Genomic DNA, 17,367 nt, shown 5'->3' with positions numbered 1-17,367 from the left:
GTTGATTTAGCAGTTTTATCATGTGTTTCTGACACATACCTCCTCTAATAAGAGTATCAGCCAAAAAGCAAGACTAATGAAGTGTCTGTGCAGTTTTTGACAGTGTAGGATCTGAAGCTGGAGAATAGGAAATATTGAAGAATGGGCCAAAAACCAGCTTTTCCCAGAAAGGGTTTATACTGCAATACCACCACATTACTATCTAGCAAAAGCATTCAAAGTTCCAGCCAAACCACATGCCTATGGACCACTAATGTCTCTATGGGAAAAGAGAGAACTGCTACTAATTACGCCAATAATCTGTTTTATCTCATTACAGAATGCTATTCATGAAAAGGAATAGGAATTCCTATCCCTAATTGAAAAAAACCTCTCATTAGTACCCATCTAACTTCTAATAGATATAAGACAAAACTGATTGTCCTCCTGTTACTCTTGACAAGTTTAGGCCTATGTTTCTAGAGCAGTAATAATGTTAATTAGCATAGTCAAAGTGGCACAAGACAGTAGAATCCAGTGAAAACAGTTTGGGTTAAAAGACAGAACGTGTAGCTGAGTAGGACTGCAAAGACTTCACAGCAAGGAGAATCTCAAGTGTCTATCACAGTTAGATTATAATTTAAATACCATGCATACATCTCCTCCTAATTCAAATCCTCAGATTAAGCATCTACTTCTGCCAGCAGCCAGGGCTTTAGGACACATCAACACGTTTACCTGGACCGCATAGAAAAATTTTAGCCAGGAAAGCAGACACAGTTTGATTAGGTAGCCAGAGGGGAGGAAAAGGAAAAACAAACAAACAAACAACCCACCCACAATTTATGCATCATTTCTCTGAAGAACAAAGGGGGGAACCTCCCCCTTCCCTCCAACAACTGTGACAGTTCATAACCAAGTACTAATCAGCTAACTACAACACTTACTTACTAATTCAGGCACCCAGGCACGCAAAGATCAGACCCAGCTTCTATTATCATCGTCCCATAGCAGAAACAATTCATTATACCTACATACTCCTTTTTTTACACATACTAATTCCTGCCCTGGGAGACTAGAACTATATTCATGTACAGTGTAACCCCCCAAATATTCTGTATGTATTTCTAGTTCCAATACAGTCAAGTGCAGCAATTTGCTTAGGTGGATTAGGGAATCTATGAAGCAGCTGAATATCCTGTGCAGTAGGACTCCTAAACTAGCTTTTTTCCTCAAGTATTTTTTAAGGGTGCTGCACATCTTCCCACATTTGCACACCAAGTTCCTTACTTGCTGCAAACACCTCTTTTCTGGTCACCTCACATAAACTGTCTCTGTAGGTACATCAAAATATTCCAGGTGCATAGAACTGAAAGGAACAGGCTGCCATGAGGAAAGCATTTTCTTCAAATTCTTCCTCCCAACATCCCATCCAAATCTGGAGGAAGAGTAAACATGGGCAGCATGTGTGACAATTTCCCACTGACTATGAGATACGACAGAACAGTAGGAAGCTCTAAAAATATTCACAACTGGCAAAAAACACGGGGTGAAACTCATTTCTTGTATAAGAACTGAAAGCGTGTATAAGAATAAGCATGTTCAAGGGAAGTGATTATGTAACTCCTGAATATTAAATTTTATGTGTAAAAATGAATTCCCTTACCAATTGCTGGGTATTTAATCCTATTTTGAAAGAATAGCATACCAGCAGCACTGAACTAGCGAAAACTCAAGCCCATTTCAAATCATTCAGAATCCACAACCCTGTCTTAACCACAGCTAGAATTACATACTTCAATTTTGGTTTTGCAAAACATAACCAACTTCCAGGAATAAAAAGAGGTCCAGATATACTGGTTTACCACTATACATCCAAGTTAACATCACTAAAACCTAACTTATTCCAGTTGCCATTATACAGGCACCATAAAAGAAAGGTTTGTTGTGAAGGTAACCAACAGGTGGCATGTTTCTAAAGTCACTGCATCATCTTGTTGGCTGCTGCTCATGCTTGTAATGCACAGTATGATCTAGTGACAAATTACTTAGCTAGTCCAATGTCAGGAATATTTTTTTCCTGAGTCTCTAACATTAACTAAGAGCCTTCTGGGCATGATTTCCACTCAAACAATTTCTGACTAGCAAGAGTACATCTGGAGACAAAAAGTGAGTCTTTGCTGCCACTGTGGTTTAACTGTCCCCTTGCTAAGTGGATAAAAGTTTGACAGCAGCAAATTTCAACCTTTAATTAGTTCTGACTTATGTTGCAGAATGATTCTGATAAAGCAGCCAAGAGCACACTCTGAAAGGCCTCAAGCTGTCTGAAAACATCACCTCACAAAAGCCAGCTGTTGATATAACTACAGAACATCACATACTCAATTAGGATATTGGGAAGTTGGCTTACAGTCATTCATGACTTCAAAACAATAGAGAAGTCAGTCATGTTTTTTTCATCTACAGCACACTGTCACTGTAATATTAATGATCTACTACAAAAATTATCCAGGACAATCCAGGTCTCAGTATGGTAGTCCTTCTCCACCTCACTTTTCAAGACTGAAGGGGAAATGTAACTTGTAATTAATTAGAAACAATTCAGTAGAGGAAGGAGAGATGCTACCGGTGCTTAAGAGAGGATTTACAATCTCTTTCTTTCACACTCTTTAAAACTATCTCTTTGCATTAGTTAGGTGGAAGAAAAATCCAGGAATGATTGGCACTTCAAGGAAATACAAACTAAAGATATTACTCTAAACAAGTAGCCAGGAAGAATGGGAAAAATGCAGAAATCCTCAGCATCTTACAAAAAAAAAAAAAAAAAAAAAAAAAGAGTAAAAACCCAGAGAACAGCATTCAGCAATAGCAGCTGAGTACTCTACAAAATCACTATGGTGTTCTACAGCAAAACATGACATGGAATGTCTGTTATGTTTAATTCAGTGTTGGCTGCACAACTTTGTGTTTTGTTCATTAATAACTTTTCTGCACTGTCATTTTTTGTACTACATGAAAAATGATTCAGCTGTTAATGTAGATATGACACAGCCACTTTCAACGACAAGATAAATAACCTGGAACAGATATCACATACATTAGTCCATCCAGCTCTTCTAAGGGAACATCAGAATAGAAGGACTATACAGAAGTTATGTTATTAACCTATATGTATAAAATACAAGCCCCAATTCATAGCAATTAAGTCTTTTCACATCAACAGCCCAAATATAAATTAGCAAACCACTTTTGTAAAATAGAACAATCCTGAAGATGTCAGGTTTTTTGTTAAATGGACAATTACACAACATGATCTGCTCAAGAAAACCCAATCAATAGTGGGTTTGGGGTTTTTTTTCTTCATTAAAGAACGTCTCCTTTTTGACTCATTGTTAAGGAGGACACGAGAAGAAAGTGTAAAAGGATACTTATCAAATCACATTTGATTGGCTTTTTCTAAGCAAACTAGTAATAGTTTTTAACTTGCGCCTACATCTTTAAAAAAATAAGAATTTATTTCACTTGATCACCTGGCTACTGGATCACCAGTTTCAAAAGCAGGGTAAGGAAAGGCAGCCCCGGACTGCACAAAAATGGTCTTAAGTCAGACTTTCTAATCAGAAAATCCTGCTTCTAGTTCTTGAAACTGAAGAACGCCTTGAAACACAAGCTGAAGACAGAACATTGCATCGCCACCTTCCCAGTGCTCCAAAACATTTACATAAACAACATTTAAAGTGCTAAGTGTTCCTCCTCCCACTAAAGGAAAAATAAATCAAAAAGTGTATTTTTAAAAACGTTTTGCTTACACCTTTCTTCTACTTTCTACTGCATGCAGAAGCATAAAAATTCATTTTTTTTCCTGCTCATACTGATTTTACTAAAGAATCTGTTAAAGTAACAGTGAACATAAGTATTTGTCTCTACTTTGCCTCAGCAGCCTACACTGTAATCAAGGTTACATGACAACTACCATCAGCCCCAGGCTGTCAACTGGTTGAGTTGTATGGCTGAAGCATATATGCACACATACGTTTATATACATATGCAAATATATGTGTGTACCTACGTATGTATATGTAATTAACAACGTATGTATATGTAATTAACATCCTCAAGATTACTTCTCCTTTTTCTCTTCAAGTCCTTCAACACTCTACAGTAATGTTTATGGAAACTATCAAAACTGAGGTTGTTGGGAGTACTCTTTATCTTCACTGACCAACAGCGTCTTCTTGACAGCACCACAGTAAGAGTTTTGGTGATGGCTGGAGCATCTGGCAATTAAAACATGATGAGTTGAGAATATTGGCTACTTTTCCAACTCTGTATCAAAGTTTCACCCAACGAACATAATGAAAATTTATCGAAGTTGGAAACAAACTTTCACTACAGAAACCTCAGCCGTTTCAACTGGTTCTCTTAGGTCTTGCAAACTAATGCTCTTCAGGCACAAAAAAAGGGCTATTTCACACTGCTAACTACTTGATAATGGTAGCAATGCTCGGCACACAAGCAGCCGTTACCATGAGTATTACGACTATCCTGTAATTTAATGGTGCCCCAATGTCAAATACTGGGATGCAGTCAACACACTCAGAATTCCAGCAATCCGTGCATACTAGCTTTCCAATGATTCAGCACTGATGGAGAAAAAACAGTACAAGAAACGCAAGCCTTTATTTCAGGACATTTGCAAAATAACAGAAAGTCTTCAGGATACAGAGAATTTCAGTTTTCTGGAAGAGAGGTGAAGAGAAGGATCAGGGATGTTATAGTAGACCAGAGACTTGAAACATTTTTCTCCATTTTACAAAAAACGTTTATGAGGAGAGAGAAGCCCACTTCTCAACAGCTCAACTTTAACCCTGAAAGCTATAAATAATTCCTTTACTGCTGATAATCCCAAAAGAATCATCCCATCAGATTATTCATACCACAAAAGACAACTCAGGATTGAAGGTTTCCTTTGGAGCCAAAAGTAACAGTCATCAAGTCCTATATAACAGTACGCTTATCAAAACCAGAAGTAGTAACTAAATTAAAATTGGTAAGGTAGTAAGCAGGCATGTGCACAGGAAAGAGGGAAGGGTGGCTTTGACATGTTTAAATGGCAACTTCAACCGTTAAAAAAGAGGTAGACAGCACTGCTAAAAACCGTTCAAATGCATTACAGGATTGGAAGATAGTGCACTTTTCAAACTTTATTTTTTACTGTATTATAATTAGAAGAGTATCGAAGTTTCCTCTGTTAAACTATCCTTTTGTTATCTTTTACAATAACAGCTGCACTGTTAGGAAATTCACACCAGTGTGGCAATACTGGTGCTAGCTCCAGTAGCGGTCAGGACACACAGACACCCATACCCTGCTGCACAGAGAAGCTCTAGCTCCCGGCACTACACCCTGTAACGAAGCTTTGGGTAGACGTTTATAGCCAGTCTGAGCCAAGACAGAGCCAGAAGGAGGGCCGAGGGCAGGTGGTGGAGAATGAAGCTTAAATCACAGCTCGCTTTTACTTTTCACTTCACTCTTTGCTAGGTTACACCCCAAAATTTTCCAAATGAATGTTCCATATTATCACATTGCTAATCATTAATAACTGAACTTTGTTTTATACAAAGACATTTTGACTTTCTACTAACATGATTATACATGCAGAGAAGTCCAAGATCTTAACACTATTATTGTCAAAGAAAACAAATACTGAGTTGTTAAGCAAATAGTTCTAAACTATAATTGCAAACACCAACCTTCAACATAACCAGCTGCCAAGTTCAGCTTCATCAATATTTATAGCTTGACATCAGTCTGAATTGTACTTTTCAGCTCTTTAGGCACCTAATAAAGGAACAGGAAGCTAATTTTCAAAAATGTACTTTATATTCAACAATGTTTTTTCAATCTTCTTCAAAGAAATGAGGCAATACACTCATTTTTAATGGCTAAATTATTATTATTATTATTAATTTTAAAACATAATGAAAGTTATTAGCAATACAATCCTAGTCTTCAACACTGCAATCTCTGATAAACATGCTCAGTTATAACTACCAAATGTGGAACTACTTGCAAGAAGAGTTTTGGACCTGCTCAAGTATGTGTGAGGCCAGGGTCCTAAATTTTCAGTCTTTTGGGTTTGGTACAAAACAGTTCAACATTCACATCTAATTTCCTCCGAAAGTAGCATTTAAAACACAGGTGACCAACATTTATTATTTCCACCAAAAATATACAAGTCTGTCTTTAGGCTACCTGTTTGCAATACATGACAATGGATTTTCAGAATCAAGCTCTCCCACCATATCTAAAAACCTAAGTCTTTAAATTTGCTCCTAAGCTTGAATATTTTTAACTTTTACATGTTAGGTTTTGTTCATCTTTTATTCATAGTAATAAAAATTCCCAGTTATTTTTTGAGTTAAAACTTTGTAAAACTAAAATTACTTTTAGCTTATTTACATACCCAGCTGAAGCAGGAGCAAGTTAAGTTGATATACCGTGTCCATACACAAGGCAGGACCAGTTTATCTAGTTACCTAAACTGGTGAAAGTACCATTATCCAGCGTTGGGTAAATACAGGGTTAGAGATGGAGACAGAACAGACCAATTATGTCACTGTATTCTTGCCCTGGGGCCACCACTAAGTTACGCTGTCAGGAGCGTTTTCCATTGCTTATTTACCAATGTTAAAAGTACTCAATACAATGGGACTTCTACCTTTCTTCCCCTGAGACACTTCTCCAAAAGCTAATTTACTTTTCAATCAACAGGAAGTCTTTCTCAATCTGAATCCATTTTCTGTAATACATGAATTGCCAAGGACAGGGAAAAGAAAGCTGACCTCTGGTTCTTTCATATTCAAAGGAGTTAACTTCCAACAGAAAAGAAGATTATCCACCAGTTTTGTTTGCTTTTCCATGTACACTAAAAATTAAAAAGGCAAAGCAAAGAAAGTCATAGGCAGCTTATTTACTGCAACTACGCAGTTCAAGAAGTCAGCAAAAAAGCCTAGCTATGCAGTAAAAACACATATTTTTCCCTTTCAAGTACCATTCAGCAGAGTGCCATCAGAAAGGTAGGTAACCTTCCCCTAACCTTCTATTAAATACAACAGAAACACTGAAAACCAACTAAAATCTGCACATGTTCTTCATGCTGTCACCAGCCACAAAGTGGATGAGCAGATCCTGAAGCACCCAAATATTCATCCAAGCAAAAAGCACAGCTATATTTAAAAAACCCTCAAATTAAGCTTTAGTATCCCATTGTTTTGAAGTGCTAGGAAATACATAAACTGTGCCTTTATAAAATCACCACAAAAAAGACACTTAATATGAGGGACAGGGGAATACTAATATAAAGATAGTACGATCTTTAAAAACTTTCCAATGTGAGAAAAATTTCAAAATATTAAATATTGAAAAATTTTTGCAATGTCAATGAAAAGTGGTCTGTATCTTGTTGAACAGTCCCAAACAAGCATTGTGGCTTGATTGTTTTTCATTCTTGTCCTCCTCAAAGACTCATCTGCATTTTTAATTGCAAGAACAGACATCTGGTGCAATGAAATTAAAATCTGACAAGGCAGAATCTTAGCCCTTTGACAAAGAGAAAAAGTTAGAAAGCTAATTGGAAACAAGTTCTTCTCAGAAACCAAATACATTCAGAAGGATATGAATTTAAATTACAATGGCTTTAATACTAAAACTTCCTGTGTGGACACACATTTGTGCCAAAGTGCTCTTTTTTTAGCTTCTTACTTAGAAGCAGTTTAAGTTGAACTTAAAAAAATAAAAAATAAAAAAAAAATCCAAACACAAATTTCAGAACAAGCATGCTCCCAGAGTTAAACTGCTACATTTACAGCAACATAAGAATACTGTTATAATCACACAAACATATCCAGGAAAAACCTCAACGCATAAAAATCCTAGAGAGGGTCACGAAGAAAAATATTAAAAACCATAAAAGCCACTAACAACACTGAAAAGCAACTATTTCATGCAACATGTACTATGGCCTACTTTCTTAAAGTGATTTTCATCTGTTTCAGAGCAAGGATGGATCATAATTCATTTTGGAGTGAAGTATATTTTGGTTACTGTAAGAAGCTAGGGTGACATTCCCTTCCTCTATCTCAGAGACAAAATTTTTTAATCAAAAATTTATACTAAGACTTTCTCTAAGTTTGTATTAAAGACATCCTTCCTCAAGCTAGTTGCACCCGGTAGTATTATTAAGTTACGGTTTCTTAAGTCACAGTGTGCAAGCAACAGAAACCGTGGACATTTTTAATAGTGTTTCACTGTATTAGTAAAGAATGTATAGGTGATTTAACCTTCTACAAAATCTAACTTCTAGAAGAACTTTTAAATTATAAAGTTATAGTACTGCTGATAAAAAGCAAATTTTACTGTCAGCTGTAGTGAGAAAATAAAATACACTCCATGGCATTTCAATTGTCTCCAGAAAGTAAAAGGTTTTGAAAGGTACAAGTGAAGAACTGGACAACCTGTGTCTTGACTCTTCAGTCACACATAGCTCATAAGACATCAAAGTTTTTAACTAGACCATGCTGACACAAGATTGCCAGTTAATTTATATCTCTTGGCTGCAAGAAGCAGCAAGACAAGAGGTCCTACTCCTACTAACACTGGTGGATCGCCCTAGGGCCAAAGCACATTTACTCCACAGTAGACTGGCAAATACCTGAAGAGTTACTTCTACCTCCTAGAGGTGAACTCCTTCCCTACCACACGTGTGGTACAGCCATGAGATTTTTTGCAGAGGTCACAGGGCCAGGAAAATCGGTAACGAATGCCTTAGATCAGCCTAGACGTTTCTCAATTGTGGTCATGTGCAGACTTAATATACCAGTCTTAAAACAGGAATGCCAGCATACAGCTTTTCAAACATTTATCTTCTTCACATAAAAAACATACTTTCAATTTAACTTGTGAAACTTTCTCACCAAGTCTACTTTTGCCACATAAAGAACACAGTAAAGAACTGAGAGGCACAACCAATGTTTGCTAGAAAAAAAAGACTCAAGTAGGAAAAAACCTGCAACCCTAGGATACAAGATGACCAGAGAAACAGGAAGAAGCATTGTCAACTAGCAAATTAAGAGGCTAGAATCTGAAAATCTCTATATTTAACAGAAGAAAATTACCAGTATTCATAAAAGCTATGTTCTTTGTAAACTGCTACCAAATCAAATGGCATGAAAGAATAAATTTCTCCTAATACAGAACAGACTTCCTACCAGAAAAAAAAATACACTATTGAAAAAACCTGTGTCGCGTCGTTTTTTGCTATGATACTTTTTATAATGCTGTCAAGAGCTACGATGAAATTATGAAAAATAAGCACAAGTAAAAACATTACTCTTACTTCACTACCCATTTGGATGGTATAGGCGGCTTCCCCTCACACAGGCAACACAATATTATTATATCACCTTTTGTCTAATCCTCTGTCAGGCTATCTAAAATTATCAACTCTTTGTTTTGCAACTTTGCTTCTTATCCTTTCATCCGCTAATTAGCTTTTCATCCTTCAGTCTTCTGCTCAACAGGGTCAAAATGTATTCACTACCAGTTTACACATTTATTCTGACCAGTGTCCTATAGCAGGCAGCGTGACCACTGCCTTACGGTACCTCCCATTTCTCCTGAGAAGCAGTATGTTTCTCCACAGACCTAAATGCTAAACTGGGTGAGAGCTACTTTCAGAACTGTTTTAACCTTTTAAATAGATATTTGAAAAATTTTATACATTGGAAGTCTCAGACAGAGAGACTTCTCACCACTTTTCTTCCTAGATTTTTCCACAGCGGAACTATTATGGCTTTTTCTAATACACAGCCATTAAATCAAGAAATACATGCAAGATATCTAATTTCAGAACTACTAAAGCTGGCAAGGCCCAGAAATGCAATCCGTACTGACTAACTGAAACTGGAAAAGGTCATCTCCATAGCTCACTACATGGTAAACACGGAGAACATCCCAACTCCAACCACAACCCTTACACTGCTGAAAACTTAAAAACCTCAGAACATTCCCCTACAACATGATGCAAACCATAATAAATGCAAAACCACCCTGTTCCTCTTACTGCTTGCTATAAGGCAGCAAAGGGAAAAATTATTTAATGTACCCACTGTCTACTAAAGGAGAAAAAAATATAAAATACACCAGCTCTTTGCAGAAAAGTGTGCTTACTTTCCTGAAGAAAAAAAAAAAAAGTAAAAAAGTCCAACATAAAGAAGGTATGAAGAGTAAATCAGTGAAATGTAAAGAAGTGCAAGAGTTTTATTATTCATTAAAAGTGATAGGGAACAGCAGTCAAAATATCCTGACTACTATTACCCTAGTCACTTCACAAGCAGAAATACCAACAAGGAACTACTTGTCTGACAGTGACAGCTGGCTCAAGTACCAAAAAGTGTCCCTATTTCTATTAGCAAATAGTAGCAGAAAGTTTAGTTCGGATTCATAAGAAATTAAAATCAATTCTTCAGTCCCTACTCCACAAGTCTGCTGAAAGAAGCAGTGAACTTAGCATATATATTTTATCTGAAAAGGGAGGAAGACAGTAAATGTTAAGCCAAGGAGTACTATCAGCAAGAATCCATGTCTTATTCTACCACATCTGGTCAAACAATTAGAAATACATGCTACTGTTAGCTCAACATCTCTGTGCTAATTTCTTGCTATTAGTGCTGAAGATTGACATCATCTTGATATTCTCTCCCCAAAACAGCATAACATTTCACAAGTAAAATTTCTGAAATTGCAACAAACAGATCATTAAAAGCAATTCCAGAGATAATTCAGGCAAACATTTTATAAGCACTGAGGTGACAGAAACATTTAATTTAAAAGACTATCACTGGTATATATTCACTAGTATCAGATACTTCCCCCCCTTACCTATGTGCTAAATATGCTTAATTTATAATATGAAGACAAACAATGCCAGTTACTCACAGTGACACATTTACTGATCCAAAATTTATACACAGAGAAAGGTTGAGTGAAAACTAAAATCTAATAATAAAGAACTGAATGGCTGTAAACTGTAAGGTACACGCTAAGTAGAAGTACTGCAGAATTTGTAAATCATCAGTATAGACAGAATTTGGGAATCTAATAGCAGCACTAGAGAGCAATTACTGAGGAAAGCCATTGCAAAGATGCTGGAAAAAATGACTGTTAATCGTTATTATTACTATTATTGCACAAACCAGACAAGATCTGTGTATAAAAAGACATTCTGAGAAAATAAACGTGATAATGGCAATAAGTGACTAGGACAAGAGACTTTGCAGCCAAGCATTCTGCAGAAAATGAAGAATAAAGTAACTGAACCATTAAGCAGACTATTAATAAACTCATTCAAGTCAATAACTAAGCTCCTTAGACTTATTCTATGACCTCCAGTTCATACTGCTTAATTGTAAAACCAATCTCTTCTGCAAGGAGAAATACACCAGCTTTACTGGAAGAAAAACCTGAACAACGACAAAAAAACCCACTCAAAACCCCAAGAAAACAAACCCCATTTAAACATATTCTCAGCATAATTATTCTACAGTCCTCTAATTCTTTTCATCATTCCGGATGCAGCTATTCATCCCATCACTCTAGATGCGGCTACCTCTATATACGATGTATATTATGCGTTATTTCTGCAAAACAAATTTATTTCTGATCTCCTATTTTCTACAACAAGAGGCAGATCTAAGGTGAAATACACTCAGAACTACACAAAATTATTTCTTGAAGTTCTCTCTTCTTTAAATCATCCTCCAACATCAAGTTTTAATGATCAAATACTCATCACCAAGCAAAGCCATGACACACATTGTACCTAAATTCTTTATTGGACTATTTAATCACACAAACTCTGGTAGACAAAGCTTTTTTTTGATTCACAGTTTCAAGATTTTTATTTCCAAATATCTGAGCTTATTATTTAAATGAAAGCTTAGATTTCCAGCTAAATTTGCAGCTATACAGAAACTGCAGTAATGCACCAATTCATAAGGATGCCTAATCAAGAGACACTGTTTAGTAATTAATTTTTCCCAGTACACATTACAGGAGTGAAGCAATTCCCTTTACTAAGCACTCCAACAACAACACTATGAAAAACCAGAAACCAAGCTCACAAAAGAAGTATTCACATTAGAATTTTACCAATTAGCACTGAAATGTCTAAGCTGATTCTATACATACATATAGTTACATAAAATTATATATTCAAAAAACCACGTACACGCAGTATAGCTAACCAAGATGAAAGTAAAAGGTATAATGATAACCTCACCTACTTTCTACAAAGAAAGATGTGCATGTACTTTGTTGCTCCCAGAACATCACAACAGAAAAGCTAAACACACTGCTACTGCTCTGGGCTCCATTCCCCCTTCCCCAGCCTCATTTTTTTTTACTGCAGAATTGACTAGTTTTATCTGCAACTTAGTTGAACACTGGTGAAAAGTCACCCTTACAAACTACTCCCTGAGATACATCCACATGGCAGCCCCTGCACTGTTAACTTCAGGACCTCAGGTAATGCAGCAGATGAGAGCATTTACATAGCTTCTCAACAGCGTGCATGTTCCAAGGAATCTGTACCATTAGAGAGAGGCACCACAGGAGAAGGAACTGTTGAGTAACTTCAGTGTAGACAAACTAACTATAAAGCTGCTTGAATTCGTGCATGTATTTAACAACCCTGCGAATCTACACTATTACCTCTAGAACACGTGTAGCAGAAACTAAAACCCAGTTCATCTGGAGAGCAGTATTACTGGAAAATACTAAGTAAAACAGACCTTTCAAATACAGAACTATGCAAATCCCAAAGATTTACCTACTATTTTTCAGGAAGATTCACAGTTTTTGCAAAGTATGAAAATGTGACACTGAAACCTAACAAGTAATTATTTTGTAATTACGGATTGTAAAAAAAAAAAAAAAAAAAGTTAACTTTATGGAAAGACCTAACAAATATTCTTCAGGTTAGTTAAATGTTCAACATGTAAAAATGAAATACCGTTTACAGTAGTAAGCGTGTCTACTTTTGCTAGGAAAACACTTTGTTGAACCTTGGTTTTATTCAACAAGCCTTAGCTCTATCCTGTAGCAGATACTCTTACATGCATTTCCCATAAAGCAGATTTGAGCATGCAAGATACCATGCTATACAAGCAGCGGTATCCACAGCCGGTGGACCGTCTCCAGAAACAAACATTCGCTCATTTTGCTACAAACAACTCGTGAAACTTTTTCTTTTCCCCCCTGCCTGGGACACACCTCTGAACACGGTCACTCCTCCCGCCCACATACACGCATTTTAACTAGCATCATGTTCAACACATCCAGTGCGGTTTGTAGTGGTATCAACGTAACTTCAGGACTGTCCCCACACCATACAAAAACTACACGTCTCTCCCCAGCCACAAAAAGGCTCCTCGGCGTCTTCCCGCCGTTGTACATTTATTTTGCTCGGCCCGGGCGAGCCGGCGGGCGGCTCTTCCCTGGGCTCGGCAGCCTGCCCAGCGCACCGCGCTGCGCACCACGGCGCCGGGCAGCGGCCTTGGGGCCGCCCGGGCCGCCCGCGCCTCCCGCCGAGGCCCTGCCGGGAAAACCGGAGGGAGCGACGGTACGGGGGGGGGGGGACGACGACACCCTCGGCGGCGGCGGGGCGCAGCCGCACGTGAGGCGGGCGGCGGGGAGGGGGCGGCGGGAGCCCGGCTCTGCCCCGGGACAGGGGCTCGCCGTGGTGGAAGGCGGGAGGGGGAGGAGGGGGAGGAGAGGGAGTAGCAGCAGCCCCGGCGCTGCTGGGGAAGCGCCCTTAAGCCGCCGCTCGGGGGCCCTCCTGTGGGCCCGGCCCCCCCCAGGACACCGCAGCTCGGGGAGGGGGGATGGGGCGCGCGCGCTCGGCGCCAAAGGCCCCCTCACAGGCAGCGCGAGGGTCCTGAGGGCGGGAAGGGCCCTGAGGGAGGCCCGCAGCCCGCCTGCCCGCCCTCCCCCTCTCCGCCCGCGGGGGGAGGAACGGCAGGGAGGGGGGGCCTGTCCCGCACTCACCGCTGAGGCGCCGTCGCGGTGCACTAAGCCCCCTTCTTCTCAGTGCCGGAGCGGCCCCGCCCGCCCGGTAAACACGAGCCCAGGAAACAAGCACGAAGAAGCTGCGAAAAACGTCCCCCCACCCTCCAAAAAAACCCCACCGAAAAAAAAAAAAAAAACTTTCCTCGCCGCCGTCTCCCTCCCCCGAGGAGCACGAACCCAAACACACCGAGACACGCCCCCGCACCGCCCCTCGTACCGCCCATTGGACGGCGCCCCGCCGACCCCTATGCTGATTGGTCACTCCGTCTGCTTGTCTTCTTTCCCCCCTCCCCTTTCCACCCCTACACGCTGCCCATTGGGAAGAGCCTCTGGGATCTCTCCGCCCATTAGCCACGGCCCACGTCAATCACAGCGGAACACCCGCCTCTCAGCGCTTCTAATGGAGCTGTCGCGTCACTACTCCCTCACTGATTGGCTCCACTTGCTGACTGTCATGGGTTAACGTCCCCCTTGCAACCCTCAGTGGCTTCCACCCCTTCTTCCTTTCGGGGCACCCGCTCGATCGCCCCTACTTGTCCCGCCCTTCTGCACTACGGATTGGGTTGCGGGTTGCACCCTCGGACACCATTAGGGAATGGATGTGCCCGTTACACCATACAAGCGCAAAGACCCGCCCACCGAGCTGCTCCCCTTGGCGGTCGGTGCTGAGGCCCTCGTCAGCCGAGGCGGGAGGGGAGGCTACGCCAGTGTGCCTACTTCACTTGCCGGCCCCGGGGGCGGAGGGCTGTGACAGGCACATGCCATAACTTGTACAGTCACTGCCGTCGCCGCTCAGCGGCGCCAGGCGCCCCCGCTGCGGAACAGCAAGAACGCCACAGTCCCTGCTGACCCCAACGACTTCTACCCCTTCTCCACCCCTACTTTCGCGGACACACCCGCCCTGAAACAGCTATTGGGTAAAGAAGATGTCAGTCGTGAGGCTTGCGAGGCCATTGGAGGGAAGCAGACGCCTCCTCAGCCAACTGGCAACCGCCCCCCATGTCACCCGCCGGATGACACAGCAACCGTAGGTGGGGGGAGTGGTCACGCGGGGAGGGGAAGGAGTTTGTCCTTGATTGGTTCATCTCGCTGTCAATCTCCCTAGAGCGCGGGAGGGGGGCGGGGAGGTAGGTGCCGGGCCGTGTGAAGCGGTGGGTGTGGCGGGGCGGTGCTGTGGGCCTGACGGATACCACGTGGCCCAGGCTGTTGCGCCCGTGACGGGGGCCCGCGAGGCCGCAGCGGCCGTTGGGGGGTGAGGGGAGGGGCGGCATGTCGGTCGGAGCGGTGCGGGCGGCAGCACTGTTCGCCGTCTGTCCCGCACACGGGTGTGGGCGAGTACAGCGCGGTGAGCTGGGCGAGGGAGGGTTGTGGTCCAGCTCTGTCCTGCCCGCTTCCATGTTCCCTCAGGGCTTACCTTAAGTTGTGGAGGCTAGTTCCCTGCGACCTCTGGGTCGCCCGGAGGGTGGCTAGTGATCTGGGCTGCCTGATACCCGCCTGATACATCTTTTACGTTTCACCGGCGGAATCTGGCGTTCATTAGAGCTGAAAGGAGCTTGGCCATCGGCTTCCATGATGTGACGTTTTGCCCTTCACGCTTTTAGAGCCAGGTGCAGGTTTTTTTGGAAGCAGGCCTCAGTCTTCGAAGGCTATGGTGCTTCTGGCAGCTTAGTTGAGAATATCTACAGGCTGCTGCCTACTGTGCAGGCTCTGTATGCTGAAAATTACTTCTATAATTTTCAGAGGGCAGCTGCGAATAGCAGCGAGGAAAACCTTTGAAAAACAGTTCTGGAAGGACTACAATATCATCCATAAATGTAATTGTTAAAAACAAATGCTGATCTTTGGTATCTATGGAGTGGGCTAGGCCACAAATGAGGGGATGGGGCAGTGGGAGACTGAGGCGGGAGCTGGCTAGGGGACACTTGCCTGGGAGGCTATGTGAGGTGTAACAATGTTAGCCCCAGGGACTGCTGGATCTCAGAAAGGGAAGGAAGAAAATGGGATATGGATAACCAGGACCTACATAGGACGAAGAAGGGTTTAGGATTAGGGGAGTGGAAGAGCATGGCCGGAGGAGCATGTAAACTGCTGGAACTGACAGAGAGAAAGCACTGAGAGGAATATATGGAATAAAGCTTGTGGAGGATAAACTAGGAAGAGAGAGAGGCTATCGTTGCTTGTACAAAATTATATGCTCACTCATTCTCCCTATTCTCCAGTATTTTTGAAGACTGCTGTTATCTTAGGGTCTGTCACTTCCTGACCTTACCCAGGGCTGCATGCCAGTGCAATGTTTTCATTTGATCTCCTCCAGAGAATCCTGTTACAACCTGATCAATGAAATAGTGGAGCAGCTGAAAATACTGTTTTGATGCTGAAGAGAGAGCTATAGAGATGTTATGTGCCTGTCATTAGCAAATGGGTCTATGGGTGTTCAGTGAAAACACAGTCTGTCTTGGAAGAGCCGTAGAACCCTTCACAGGTTAGTCATCACGAGGAGGGACAGCTGCCAATGCAGCAAAACTGTGTGTGCTGCTGGCACGGACAGCAAACAAGATCCATGTGAACTCGGGCTACACAAGTCAGTAAACAGCGGTGAATCTTTTGGTGACTTCCCCATTCAGTAATGGTAATTGGTTTGTAGAGGAAAATAGCCCCATTAATATGAATAAGACTTCTTGCTGCATATATACGTCCTTGTTACTGTAGTGCTTTAAGGAATGCAAAAGGCACTGTATAACTCAGTATGAAATAGTATAAATTGGTGATGCACCTTGTTTCTGTTCCTCACTGTTTATTCACTGAGTAGCAACTGTCTATATCCACATGTATTTTTCTTGGTGTAAGCAGAAATCACTAATATACTGAGTACAGGTTGCATGCACTGGGAGAGAAGGATATGTCCAAGATGCTGACCCTGTCTTTGCCATAATTTAAGAAAAATAATAATTTCCCTGTTTAGATTCCCCTTCCCTTTATTGGTGTTCCTTTGCAGGTTTTCCTTTATATGTTTTGCTCCGGGTTTTGGTGCACTAGTAGCAAGACATGGGAAGCAAGGTGAAACAACATGATTTATTTTGCATAGCCTGGGAAACCAGACATTTTCATTTCAGAGGAGCAAAAGATACCACGCTCCATTGTTCCTATAGTTTCATGCTACAGAACAAATTTGAACTGCAGAAAGCAGGCGGATTTTGTTGGTTTGTCTGAAATGACAGTGGATGACTTGGAAGTTCCCACCCAGATTCACCTCTGGATTTG

General features: G+C 41.2%; 1 protein-coding gene across 8 annotated transcripts in view; it reads right to left on the bottom strand.

Annotated features, from left to right (window-relative positions):
- TNRC6B (trinucleotide repeat containing adaptor 6B) overlaps positions 1-14,338 on the bottom strand; it is a 134,669-nt gene extending 120,331 nt beyond the window's left edge. For 3 of the 8 annotated variants that reach the window (XM_074902523.1, XM_074902526.1, XM_074902525.1), the window contains exon 1: positions 14,086-14,338. The gene's annotated coding sequence lies outside the window, so the exon portion shown is untranslated. Of the gene's footprint in view, positions 1-9,376; positions 9,391-14,085 lie in introns of those variants that run through there. The other 5 variants (XM_074902528.1, XM_074902531.1, XM_074902533.1 and 2 more) reach the window with 3 other exon arrangements.
- Between the last annotated feature and the right edge of the window lie 3,029 nt (positions 14,339-17,367).

This window comes from Athene noctua, chromosome 3 (genome assembly GCF_965140245.1).
Source record: "Athene noctua chromosome 3, bAthNoc1.hap1.1, whole genome shotgun sequence".
In the NCBI taxonomy this organism is placed as follows: Eukaryota; Metazoa; Chordata; class Aves; order Strigiformes; family Strigidae; genus Athene; species Athene noctua.
Note: the sequence above shows the minus strand (reverse complement) of the source record. Positions and strands in the feature narration are given on the sequence as shown.